The 11,282-nt window shown below is 60.4% G+C and overlaps 1 protein-coding gene across 2 annotated transcripts in view; it reads right to left on the reverse strand.

Moving 5' to 3' along the window:
* Positions 1-10,763, reverse strand: part of PAQR5 (progestin and adipoQ receptor family member 5) — a 47,776-nt gene extending 37,013 nt beyond the window's left edge. The window contains exon 1 of one of the 2 annotated variants that reach the window (XM_072951150.1): positions 10,631-10,763. The gene's annotated coding sequence lies outside the window, so the exon portion shown is untranslated. The remainder of the gene's footprint in view (positions 1-10,630) is intronic. The other variant, XM_072951156.1, reaches the window with a different exon arrangement.
* Between the last annotated feature and the right edge of the window lie 519 nt (positions 10,764-11,282).

The following is an 11,282-nucleotide window of genomic DNA, read 5'->3' on the forward strand; positions in this document are numbered from 1 at the left end:
GTGTCGGGCAGTCAGGGAAGGCCCCTGGAGGAGGCAGCACTGGAGGTGGATCCCGAATGAGGGAGCGCTTGCTCTGGCGGAGACGAGGGGAAGGGAGAGGAGCCGCAGGGGCAAAGGCCCCGAGAGGGGGTGGGCTGGCTTCCAGCAGGGGGTTCAGAGGGACCAGAGATGGGAGGACAGCAGGGGACGGGAGACTCGGCCCCCTGGGTGCATTCCTCCTCCCCCAGTGAGCTCAGAGAGACCTCTCCCCTCCCTCCTCTCTCCTCTCCCCCCCCATTTGCATTCTGAGTGGCTTTCCTTGTCAATCATTAACTCTGAGCTTCACCTCCTGGGACTGAGGGGAATTACTTTCTGATCAAACTGGCAAGTGAGCCGTCTCCTGTAATTATTACCCAAAGAACACACCCCACGAGCAAGGTGGGGACTGGCAGGGGCAGCCAAGCAGCTGGGAGGTGCGAAGGAAGAAGGTCCCTCGCACGGGGCAGGGGCCCGGCATGTGCCCAGCCCTTCAGCGGAGACCGGAGCACACTGGGGGGCGGAGAAGGACCCAGGGCCCACCTGACTTTGCAAGCGGTCGCACAGCCAGTGAGGAGCTCAGACAGCAGGCGCCTCGGGAACACACCGCTCCACGGTGAGGAGTGAGTCTGGGCCCTGGAGTCGGGGGCCCTGGCGCTGAGTCCCGAGGCCTCTCCGGGCCTCACTCTCCTCCTCTAAGTGGGGGCGATGGTGTTGAACTGACTGAGCCCTCGGTCTATTCCGACTCTAATGGGCATTTTACACCCCGCTGCACTTTCACAACCTGCCTTCAGGAGGGCGCCTTGCAGTCCTCAGAGTGACTGTGTCTTTGGTCTGTTTCGAGCACTGACATGAGCCTGTGTGTAAGGCCTTGGCACACAGTAGGCGTCCCGTACAGTCACCTGCCCATGGGGACACTTATGACGCAGGACGCTTCTTCTCTGGGCGGCCACAGGCCACAAGGTGGACCACAGACAGGGCCTCCTTCCTCCTCACCAGCAGGGATTCCTGCCACCCCAACTTCAGAAGCAACACACTTCACAATCTGAATGCAGCGGTGGATTAAGAGCCCCAGGGGCCAAAATGTGATGCACGGTCATTACTCTAGTATTATTAAGCACAGGCTCTTTAAGGGCTGAGGAAAAATGCATTATTCAAAACCCCATGAAGAACGGGGAAAAACAGATGCTTTCAAATCAGCCCCCAAGAAGATGCAGCCAGAGCTCAGGAAGCTGGCAACAGTGCACCCTGCTTCGCCCACGCCTCGGCTGCCGGACTGCCTCATCTCCACCTCCCAGGATCCAGGCTGGCCTTGCGCCCCTGCCTGGAGGTCTGCCTAGAACCCAAGAGGCCACCAGAGGCAGCCGGGGGGAGCCGGTGAGCAGGCGACAGTGGGTGCAGATTCTGGCTCCTGCAGTCCCTGGCCATCCCTTCCTGGCCCCCAAGCCCCCAACGGCCGCTGGTTATTGTGGACAGTGATCCACTCTGCCCAGGGATGGACAGCTGGCCTCTATCGGCAAAGTGAGAGAGGAAAAGATCATTTCCATGCTTAAAGCACCTCCTGCAAACACGTGTCCCCACAGTGTCCCACAGAGCACCGTGAAGCTGGAAGTTCCGCCAGGGGGGTATACGCTTGGAGACAGGTCCCATTTTATTTCCTTGGCCCAGGAATGTCACATGGGCCTGGCATCTGCATAAGGAAGTGGAAAAATGGTCACCTCTGCAGTGTGAGTCGAGGGCCACCCACTACACTGTGAGACTAGAAATTTCACTATTAGAGATTCATTTCTTTGGGTCGTTCAGGAAAGGCCTGAGGAACATGCTGGTATTTTGGGGAGAAGAAAGGTGTCACGAGGTTTAGAGATTATCAGAGGAATTTTCTTCCCCTCTTACTTTTCATGCCAAGTCCCAGGTCTTCCTTCCTATGCAGAGTGAACTCATTTCCATAGTAGCTGGTGGCCAATGGCATTGCAAGGAGTGAGTCAGAGCAGAGGGTTGGAGCGCAGCAGCAGAGACCCAGCTGTGTTAGGGCCCACCATAAACGGTTACTGCTTATGAGAGTACTGGGCAAGGGGTCCGAGGACCTGGCCCATGTCTGACTGAGCTGTCTTGGGGGCCCAGGCGACTCTGCATGAGCTGTGTGGCCTTCTGGCCTCAGTTTCCACATCCCAGCATGAGAAAGCGGAGCACCAGGAGGTGCTCGGGGGGCAGCTCTGAAGGCCCAGCTGGACGAGACCAGATGTGTGAAGCCCCCGGCTCTCCCAAAGCAGGGACCATTTAACCCCCCAGAGACCAGGCCCAGCCTCTGTCCTCACACCAGCAAGACACGGAACTAAATCCAGGAGCTTGAACAAAGGCGGCCTGAATGGAACAAGGCCCACTTTATCAGGGCAGGTGTTTCCCCTTTGAAAGTCAAATCTGAGGCCTTCGATGGACAAGGAGGGGTGTTGGCAGCACGGCCAGGCAGGCGGGTGGAGGCCCACACAGAGGCTGCAGCCCCCCTCCCCTCCCTGGCCGGAGCACTTGGCTCCTGGAACTCACTTCCTCGGACTCCTGTTCTCTTCAGGCCCTGAAGAAAATCTAGAGAATGGTGAGTCAAGACTTGATCATTTTAAGGGACCCAAAGGGCAAAACTGATGCTTCCAGAAGAGCAGCTAGCGTAGAACTGGGGCCCAGAACATTAGGCGGCCTGCTCAGGGTCACACAGCGAGCTGGTCCTCGGGTAAGTCCAGAAGCCCCGGGTCTTGTTAAGCCACAACCCAGGAGCAACGTTCCAGCAACTGGGCATCTGCTGGACTTGGAGGAACTGTCCCTGGGAGGACGGTGAAGATAAAACCAAACCAGACCAGGGGGGAGAAGGGAGGAGGGGAGAGGGGAGGGAGGAGAGAGAGGAGCGAGAGGGAGGAGGGGGAACGGAGGAGAAGGGAGGGAGGAGGGGGGAGGGCAACAGCCCACTTTCCCTTCCTCCGGAATCTTCCCCCAGCCTCAAGCTTAAGCCAAATGTTTCATCCTCCTTCACACAATTTCCCTTTTTAAAACACAATTTTTTTAAACCATCAGTCAGGTTCTAGAGAGGATGTGTACCAAAAGCATCTAAGAAATAAACCACTGACACCACATTTCAGAAGTGGACGCCCCCCCACCTTGGCAGCCTCTCGCAGCTGCGCCCCCAGCTCCGCCTGCCACAAGAAAGGGCTCCAGTGAGGCGTTACTGGGCCCTGACCTGGGGAAGGAGCGGTTTCCTGCCCTGAGGCCCCTGCAGGATATTTGGGGGCCAACACCCCCAGCTGGAAGCACTGCCAAGGCCTCACAGCCCCTCACAGTCACATCCGTCCAGCCCACAGCCCTCGGGCCCCCCTCCCAGCAGAGAACCTGCAGCACACCTGCAGAGCCACCACGGGGACACCTCTCCTGTCCCGTCCCTTCTCAGGGGCTCACCCGTTGCCCCCCTCCGGCCGCCATCACCTCCTCCCGTCCCCCAGGGGCCTCATGCTCAGCCTCCCCCGGGACAGCTGGCCTCCCCCGGCTCCTGCCCCCTCCCTCCCGGTGGCCGCTCTTCCAGGCCCGCGGTCTGCTCAAGCCCCTCCTCCTTCCAGACGTCGGCTCTGCCCAGCTGGCCTCCCTTCATCCTCTGCTCTGGCATCTGGGGTGACAGAGCACGGCAGAGAGCTGGGACTCGCCGTCCTTCCTGGGGAAGCAAGACCCACATGGCCCAGCCCCGTTCAGAGGTCAGAGGAACTGGGTCAACACCAGCTGAACGTGAGGTTACTTCTCTGCAAATTCCACTCTCAGAAAGCTAGATGACTCTCCAGGCAACAACGAAAGAAAAACCGCAAGGCAGCAGGAGTGACTACCAAGCGTGTGGGTGGACTTCCAGTGGGTTTACTGACGTCGGGCACGGAGGACTGGGAGGAAGGCCGGCGTGACCACACACACACACACACACACACACGACTCTGTGTGATCCGAGGCCGTGTGGACCAGATCCCCCAGCTCAAGACAGCCAGGCCACTGCCGACCTTCCCACCATCACTGCTCTATTCTCCATGTTTTGAGGACTTTTTGATTCTTCTGTCCAATCAACTGCCACTGTTGGCACCAGCTGACAGGGATGGGCATCTGATCCTGGGGGAAGGCGGCTCTGGGAGGAAGGAGGGGGCTTTCGGGGGGAGGCAGAAAGCACCATGGTGGCGGGCTCACGTGGGGCAGGAGGGGACACCTCTGCCGGGAACGGCGGGAAGAGGGTGCCGGCGCAGGGACTGTGGCAGTAAGTCGGGAGAGAAGGCAGCTTGCTGAGTTCACCCAAGGAAAGGGTTTTGTTAACGTGACATCAAAATGCTGGAGCCTGGTTAGATTCATGTCATTTCTAGGTCCCTCACCACCTGCAGCTCCCAGCCCCACCCTGAACTCACAAAGGGAGTGAACACAAAGTCAGATTATTCCTGAGAATTTAAAAACTGTCTTCAAGAAGCATGTGCAGGACTCACCCTGCATCACTGACACTCTGGCCCCCTCCTTCCCTGTTCATGGTCAGACCCACCCCCCCCAGTATATTTCTCTCCACCCTCCCCATTCTGGTCCCCCTGCCCCCGGCCCCCATACACCCACCCTCCCAGTCTGCTCCTGCCCTTCCAGCCCCCTCCTCCGGGCCCTGAGAGCCTGCTTCTTTAACCACTCACACGGGGATGGCTCTGGAGCCTCCCAGGGACCTGCGGTTACTCACCCTCCCCCTCCGTCCCTGTCCTGAGCCCCCGCTGTCTCAAGTGCACCCCCAGGACTGTAACTGACGGAGGCATCTGAATGGCACACGGAGATGTGCCATCGAAAGAAGGACTTATTACTTGCACTTCCCAAGAGAAGGGGCCTATCCTGGCACACGGGACCACGGGAGGGGCCCTAGGCTTTGGTCAAGAAGCAGGCGCGAGGGGAGGGCCTGAGGCCAGAGCCTTTATTGGGGTTCCCCTGGGAAAGGCAAAGCGAGGCCGGTTAGGACTGGCTAGTCTGAGTAATTCCAGCAGCTCTGGGGCATCGGGGCTGCCTCTAGCTGTCCGGACTCAGCGCAGAGCTGGTTCGGGGCAGAAGAGATACTGGTTTGGCGTGTGAGTGAGAGAAGCAGGGGTTCTGAGGGTAGGGTCTGATCGCAGGGGAGATGGAGACAGCGCTGGCCGCTAGCTTGCTCAGTCAGACACATGCTGTCTGAGAGACCAGGGGACCCCCATCCACTCCCTCCCCCTCATCTGGCTCATGTGGTCACTCTCCCATGGGCACAGTCCTTCTGCCCTCAAACACCACCACCTTGTTAACACAGCCCCATCCCGGACAAACTCAGCCATCTGCCTTCACCCCTGAAACTTGCTGCCGCCAATACCCCCGGCACGGCCACTCTCCTCCCACCTGCCCCTCCACGCACTGCACGGATCCTGGTCCTAATCTGGAACCCACCCTCGCGCTTCCTCAGGGACCCCCGTGCCAGGGTCACCCGCCCCCCAGCCAGTCCCTCCCGTCAGCTTTCACACCTGGTCCAAAATGACAACAGTCCTGATCTAAGCCACGCTGTCTCTCCTACAGATGAGGAAACTGGGCCTGGGAAGGGACAGGGCCAAAGTCAGATCGTGTCGGAGTGAGATTCAGGGCTCCCCACCCACCACACCAGCTCCCAAGGCCTCAGTGACTGACTCAAAGCCCAGTGGCAGGCTGGCAGAGTGGCCGGATTCGGGACCCTGGGATCTAGCTATCCGCAATGGCTGGGTCCGTGGCTCCAAACGAGTCCCACTGGGTCAGCCCGACCCCAGGGCTCCCAAATAACCAAAGAGGAAGAATGTCTTAAGAGGCTACAGTGTGTCCAGGCAAAACGCCCACTGGCAGCAAGTCTCCACAGAGCTCTCTGGGGGTGGCCCTGGCCCGGGGTCAGGCCGGGGTAAGGACAACCCCGCAGGATAAACCGTGGCTTCGCGGGCAGGACGCGGGCAGAAAGCACACCTGCGGTCACTGCTCTGGGAGAGCGCTTTTCTCCTAGCTGCCAAAAATGATTGTATCTCTCTCGCACCTGCTGGCTCCTCGCTGCCGTTCTGCACAATTTCAAAATGACACCTGAAGTCACCCTTGTCCTCTTCCCCCTGGAGCCAACACCATGTTTCCCACCATGGGCCAGACACTAGGGCACAGGTCCAGGCATCAGAGCTGACGATGCAACCCCATTATTTACGAGGGGCTGACTCACACCACATCACAAGAGGCGTACTTTTCCATCCACTGTTGCTGGGAGCACCAGACTTGTCGTGATGGTGGCGATAAAGAGAAGCCAGGGACAGGAATGCAGGAGCTCTGTCTCGGCTCAGGGCCCCACCCTCTCCCTAGGAACGGAGCTGGTAAAGAGTGGCTAGAGGCAGAAATGGGGGAGGGGGAACTTCAGTGCCCTCAGACAAGAGGAGGAGTCACCATTATGGGTTCATTTCTTCAGGCAAAGCATTATCATTGTTCCCCCTACCTGCACAGTCCCCTTCCTCACCAGTTTTCCCAACGTGCTGGTAAACTCCTACACATCCTTCACAGCTCAACTTCTGGAGTCCCTCCCCCAACATCAATTCCAGTTCTTAATCTGGCAAGCCACAATGACAATGGGAAAAGATTTGGGGATCAATAGAAGGGAAAAAAGAGCCAAAACTCTCTATGGATCCAACACGTGGGCCCGCAGCAGAGCTGCTTCCCCTGTGAGGGCTGGCCTCTAGGTCTCCGTCCTGCCTGTGTGGCCTCCTTGGCTGACTGAGGCAGCATGGCATGGAGGCTAAGGCTGCAGGGCCTGGAGCCAGGCTGATTCTGGTGCCCTCTCCCTGCAAGTGTCATTTTGGGCAGTTATGCCACCTTCCTGAGGCTCAGTTTTCTCATCTGTAAAATGAAGATGATACAGTTTCAACTTCATAGGGTTGTTGTAAGGATGACCTAATACACGTAAAGTGCTTAGACGAATGCCTGGTCCCCTAGGAACTTCTACTGAACGCCTATTACTGTGATTAGAAAGGCAGCCCTCCCGCTCCCAGCGGTCAGGAAAGAAGGAGACGCACTCCCGGGGCCGGTCCTCCTGAGCCAGGTCTTCCCCTCCAGTCAACTCCACGGAGCCTGGCGCTTTCCCTCCGGACACAGACAAAACTTCTTTGCAGAGTGGGGAAGGGTAGAGTTCAGAGCACAAGGTCCTGGGTTCAATCCCCAGTACCTCCATTAAAATAAATAAATAAAGCTAAAATAAACCTAATGACCACCCCCGCCGCACCCCACCACCAGCAAAAACAAACAATTTTCTTTGCAGAAACAATGGTGCCCAGAAGAATGACGGGGGGGAGGGCAGGCTGATGTCGCTTGGATTTGTGGCTGTGTCTCCCGTATTTTCTATCCCAGAGGAAGTTCCAACTTCTACCCCCGCCACCCGCTCCCCCACCGCCATCTCCATCCTGCTCGTCCAGACAGTGTCTCAGAAAGTCAAGCTCTTGGGGCCTCCAAGGACGCCACTCATCAGAGTCTTCAGAGAGGCCTCCGAGCCCGCGCGCAGGGCAGAGTACCGCCCTCCCTCTTCTGGCCCACAGCTCTGGCCGGACCTCCTCAGACCGGTTTACTGTCCTCGACCCAGCTGACCTGAAGTGCCACCTCTCTCCCCACCGCCAGGCCGGTGCCCCAGGAATTTGGAAAGGCCGCCTGGAGAGGGTGCTGTTTCCACCACTAACAGGCACCGCTCGCCTTGGAGAGCAGCCTTAGAAGGTGTCTTTGGGGACGGAGGGGGGGCCGGCTGGGAGAGCCCCTCCCTGGCTCTCGCAGCTCCCCCTGCGTGGACCGCGGTCCATTCGGCCGAGGCGCTGCCCCTCTGAGGAACTGGAGGCAGTCGGCCTGAAGGCTCTTGCCCAGGTGGCTCCTGAACCCCTAGCAACCTGGTGCAGGGGACGGGGACCAGCTCAGGACGACCCCAAGTCCAGTCAAGACAAGCTCCAGCTCTGCCTTCAGGAGGTCAGTCCTCAGCTCTGGGCCTGTCTCCCCGCCTGGGCCGCAAGAAGGGGCGGGCTGGGCGTGTTCATTCACTCAGCAAATGCTAACTAAGCGCCCACTGCACCCCGGGCCCTGCCCTGGCCCTGGAGGATGGAGCAGGGAGTAACACGGACAGAGAGCCCTGCCCTCGGGGGGCAGAGCTTCTAACAGGGAGGACGGGTGATAAACAAGACTTAAACGTGAAACACAGAGGCTGGACGGCGGCAAGTGCTACGGAAAGTGAAGCAGGGAGGGGTGCAGGGGTGTGAACGCGAAGGCTTGTCCCAGCCGAGGGATTCTGGGCCGAGAGCTCTCATCCCGCGGGGTTCCAGTTAAGAGCTAGGAACTGGCAGCAGGAAGCTGGGCGGGGCCCTGTGTGTGCAGGGACCAGTGGGGCGGGAAAGGGGGTGACCTGCCGGGGCCTGAGTACCAGCTATGCTCTCAGAGGCCTCCTCCAAGGAACAGAAGCGGCCAACTCGGAGTGTCCTGGTCTGTCCTCAGGCCAAAGCAGGCACCACGTCTGCTAAGGAATCCAAGGTTGAAAGTCTGCAGGGCACTGCCATGGAGTCTCCCACGCCCCCGCCTTCCCACTCGCTCCTGGCCTTGGACCGTGGACTCCTCCCACCCCTGTGTGGTATAGTGTGCCCTCTCCTCACATGGGGATCGGGGAGAGGGATTTTTTCCGCCAGTTTTAGCAATTTCTCTTCCTCTAGAGATGATTTTTGACCAGTCAGTACTTCCTGGGAACCTGCGATGTGCTCAGGAAGAGGCAGCTCTCAGAGGGATACCCAGCTGCGCGATCACTCCTGAGGAGGAATTTACAGTCCACCGGAGAGGTCAGGCTGACGGACATTCACGTGGGGAAGTAACAGTCATCTCTTACAGTTTGCTTTGAAGCTCACAGAGCCCTCCAGGCCACTCATTCTCACATAAAACCATGAAGATCCTGCTGTCCCCATTTTACAGATAAGAAAACTGAGGCTCAGAAAAGCAAGTCCTCTTCACTCAGTGCATGGCCGTCCCATGAAATTGTAAGGAGAGGGAGGAGGTAATGAAGATTAGTGTTCCAAATAAGATTTCCTGGAGAGATGGGTAAGACTTTGGTGTAGATGGGCCAATGGTCCTCTGCCTCCAACCCAGAGCAGGGCCAAGCCGGGCATGCAGCCCACTCCCCTCTGCTTCTCCCAGGCCTGGCAAGAAGTGGGCTGGGGGTGAAGCGAAGGCCTGGCTGTCTGGAATAGCACCTGTGGCAACGCTGTGCTCCCTGGCTTGAAAAACAACAAAGTTGCCCCAAGAGGGTAAGGATTTCAAGGACCCTCGGTGGTGGCGTTGGGCGCCTTTCTGGTCCAGCTTTTCAGAGTGCCCTTTCTGTTCCCCAAGGGCAAAGATTGGTCAACTGGAAAGTCTCTGCTATTTCAGGTTAATTCATTCCATTCTTGTGGGGCACCTTCCACGTGCCAGGTACCATGGCTACAGCCGTGAGCAAAACAGGTCCCTGCCTCCTGCGGTCCTCACGGCTCACAAAGGGCTGGCCCTCTCAGAGGAACCCCTGATCAGATTTTATTTTTTCCTGGAGGTGCGCTTTTCAGCGGAAGAACTTCAAGGGAGAGGGGAGAAGAAATGAACCTCCGTTGAGTCAGGGGCCCAGCAAAATGGAGAGCCAGCCACCTGCCTGCGGTTTGAGGTCCAGTTCCACATTTTTCTCCAGCAAATTGCATAACCTCTTGGAGCCTCCTTTTTCGCTCATCTGACAATGGAGTGAGACCCACCACCTCGCTGGTTAACGGCGGTGGGGGTGGGGTGGGGGTGAAGTCAGGGATGTGTCCATCTGAGTGCTGCCAGCTCTCCTGATCCACTGACCCCCCATCCGTTCTCTCTGCTGCTCCGTCCAGACCACCGTTCACCCCCTTCCCCCGCACGGCTGAGCCCCCCAGCGCCCAGGCTGGAGGAAGCCCACTCTACTCAACTGTCGGCTGAGCCGCCTCTGGGTCGCCGACTCCACGGCCGTGGGCCACCCTCTGTCCGGCGCTCACCTTGGGGTGGGCTGGGGGTGCCGAAGATGCCCCCCGGGCTGTGGCCGGCAGGAGCTAAGGCAGCCCAGAACGGGGGCTGGGCACCCACCTCACGGGCCCGGCGGCTCCCGCCCCTGCCCCTCACCCTGTCTGACTCAGCCCAGCCTCCGAGCCCACATCTGGCCCGAGGAGGCGGGAAGCGCAAGTGTAAACATCCCTTAAGACACGGCCAACTCTGCGGTCCCATCTGAGGATGTTTTTAAGGGACTGGGGGCCGAGAGGCAGAGACGCAAACGCTCAGGAGAGGGAGAGACGAGAAAAGTGACAAGGCGGCCGTCCACCGGTTTCGGCGGAGACCCCGCGCACCAGCAGCGGCTCCCGGCGCCGCAAGACCCTGGGCGGAGGGCGTGTGGGCGACAGTGGCCGTGTTTCACCGCCACCCGGGGCGCGGCCGTCGCGGCGCAAACTTTCCCAGCGCCGCCCGGGGAGCGGCCAGCCGGCTCCGGGGAGCCCGGGGCGGCCGCCGAGGCCGGGTGCGCGCGGACGGGGGGGCGGGAGGACGCGCGCCGCGGGGCAGCCCCGCCCTCGGTTACCTGGGTTCCAAGCGTCCCGGGCGTCCGGCCGAGAGGGCGCAGGGAGGCGGCGGGCGCTGGGAGCCCCGGACTCTCCTCCCGCCGCGGTGGCCCCAGACGGCCGGCCGGCGCTGCACCTGGCGGGGCGGTCCGCGTGCCTCCCGCGGCCCCGCCCACCCGCCCGCGCGGGGCGGGGCGGGGCGGGGCGGGGCGGGGCGGGCGGGGGAGGGGCCTGCACCTGACCGCGTGCCGCCCACGCCGGACTCCGTGGCCTCCAGGGGTCGCCACCCCCACCCCCACGGCCCCCACCCCGCCGGCCTGAAGCGCGAGCGAAGCCGGCGCCCAGGCGGAGCTGGGGGGGCGCACGGGCCCCTTCACCTCCCTGCACCCACTGTCAGGGACAGAGGCCTGGGCGCCCCGGGCCCCTCGGAGGGCAGGGCCACCCAGCCTGCCCTGAAGAAGAACGCATGCGGTGGGGCGCCCGCAGCCCCACCCCACCGCGTCCTCCCCACTGTGGGAGAGGCTCCTGGCTGCTCTCTGCCCTGTCGGCCCCGTCGTCAGGTCCACCCCGCTGTCTCAGGAGCGCCCAGCCGAGGGCACTTTGCCACCCTCACCCTTTCCCCAGGCCTCCATTCCCCAGGTCCGCAAAGTGCTGGGCCTGGACCTCTGCCAC

The sequence above is a fragment of the Vicugna pacos genome, chromosome 27 (assembly GCF_048564905.1).
Source record: "Vicugna pacos chromosome 27, VicPac4, whole genome shotgun sequence".
NCBI lineage: Eukaryota > Metazoa > Chordata > Mammalia > Artiodactyla > Camelidae > Vicugna > Vicugna pacos.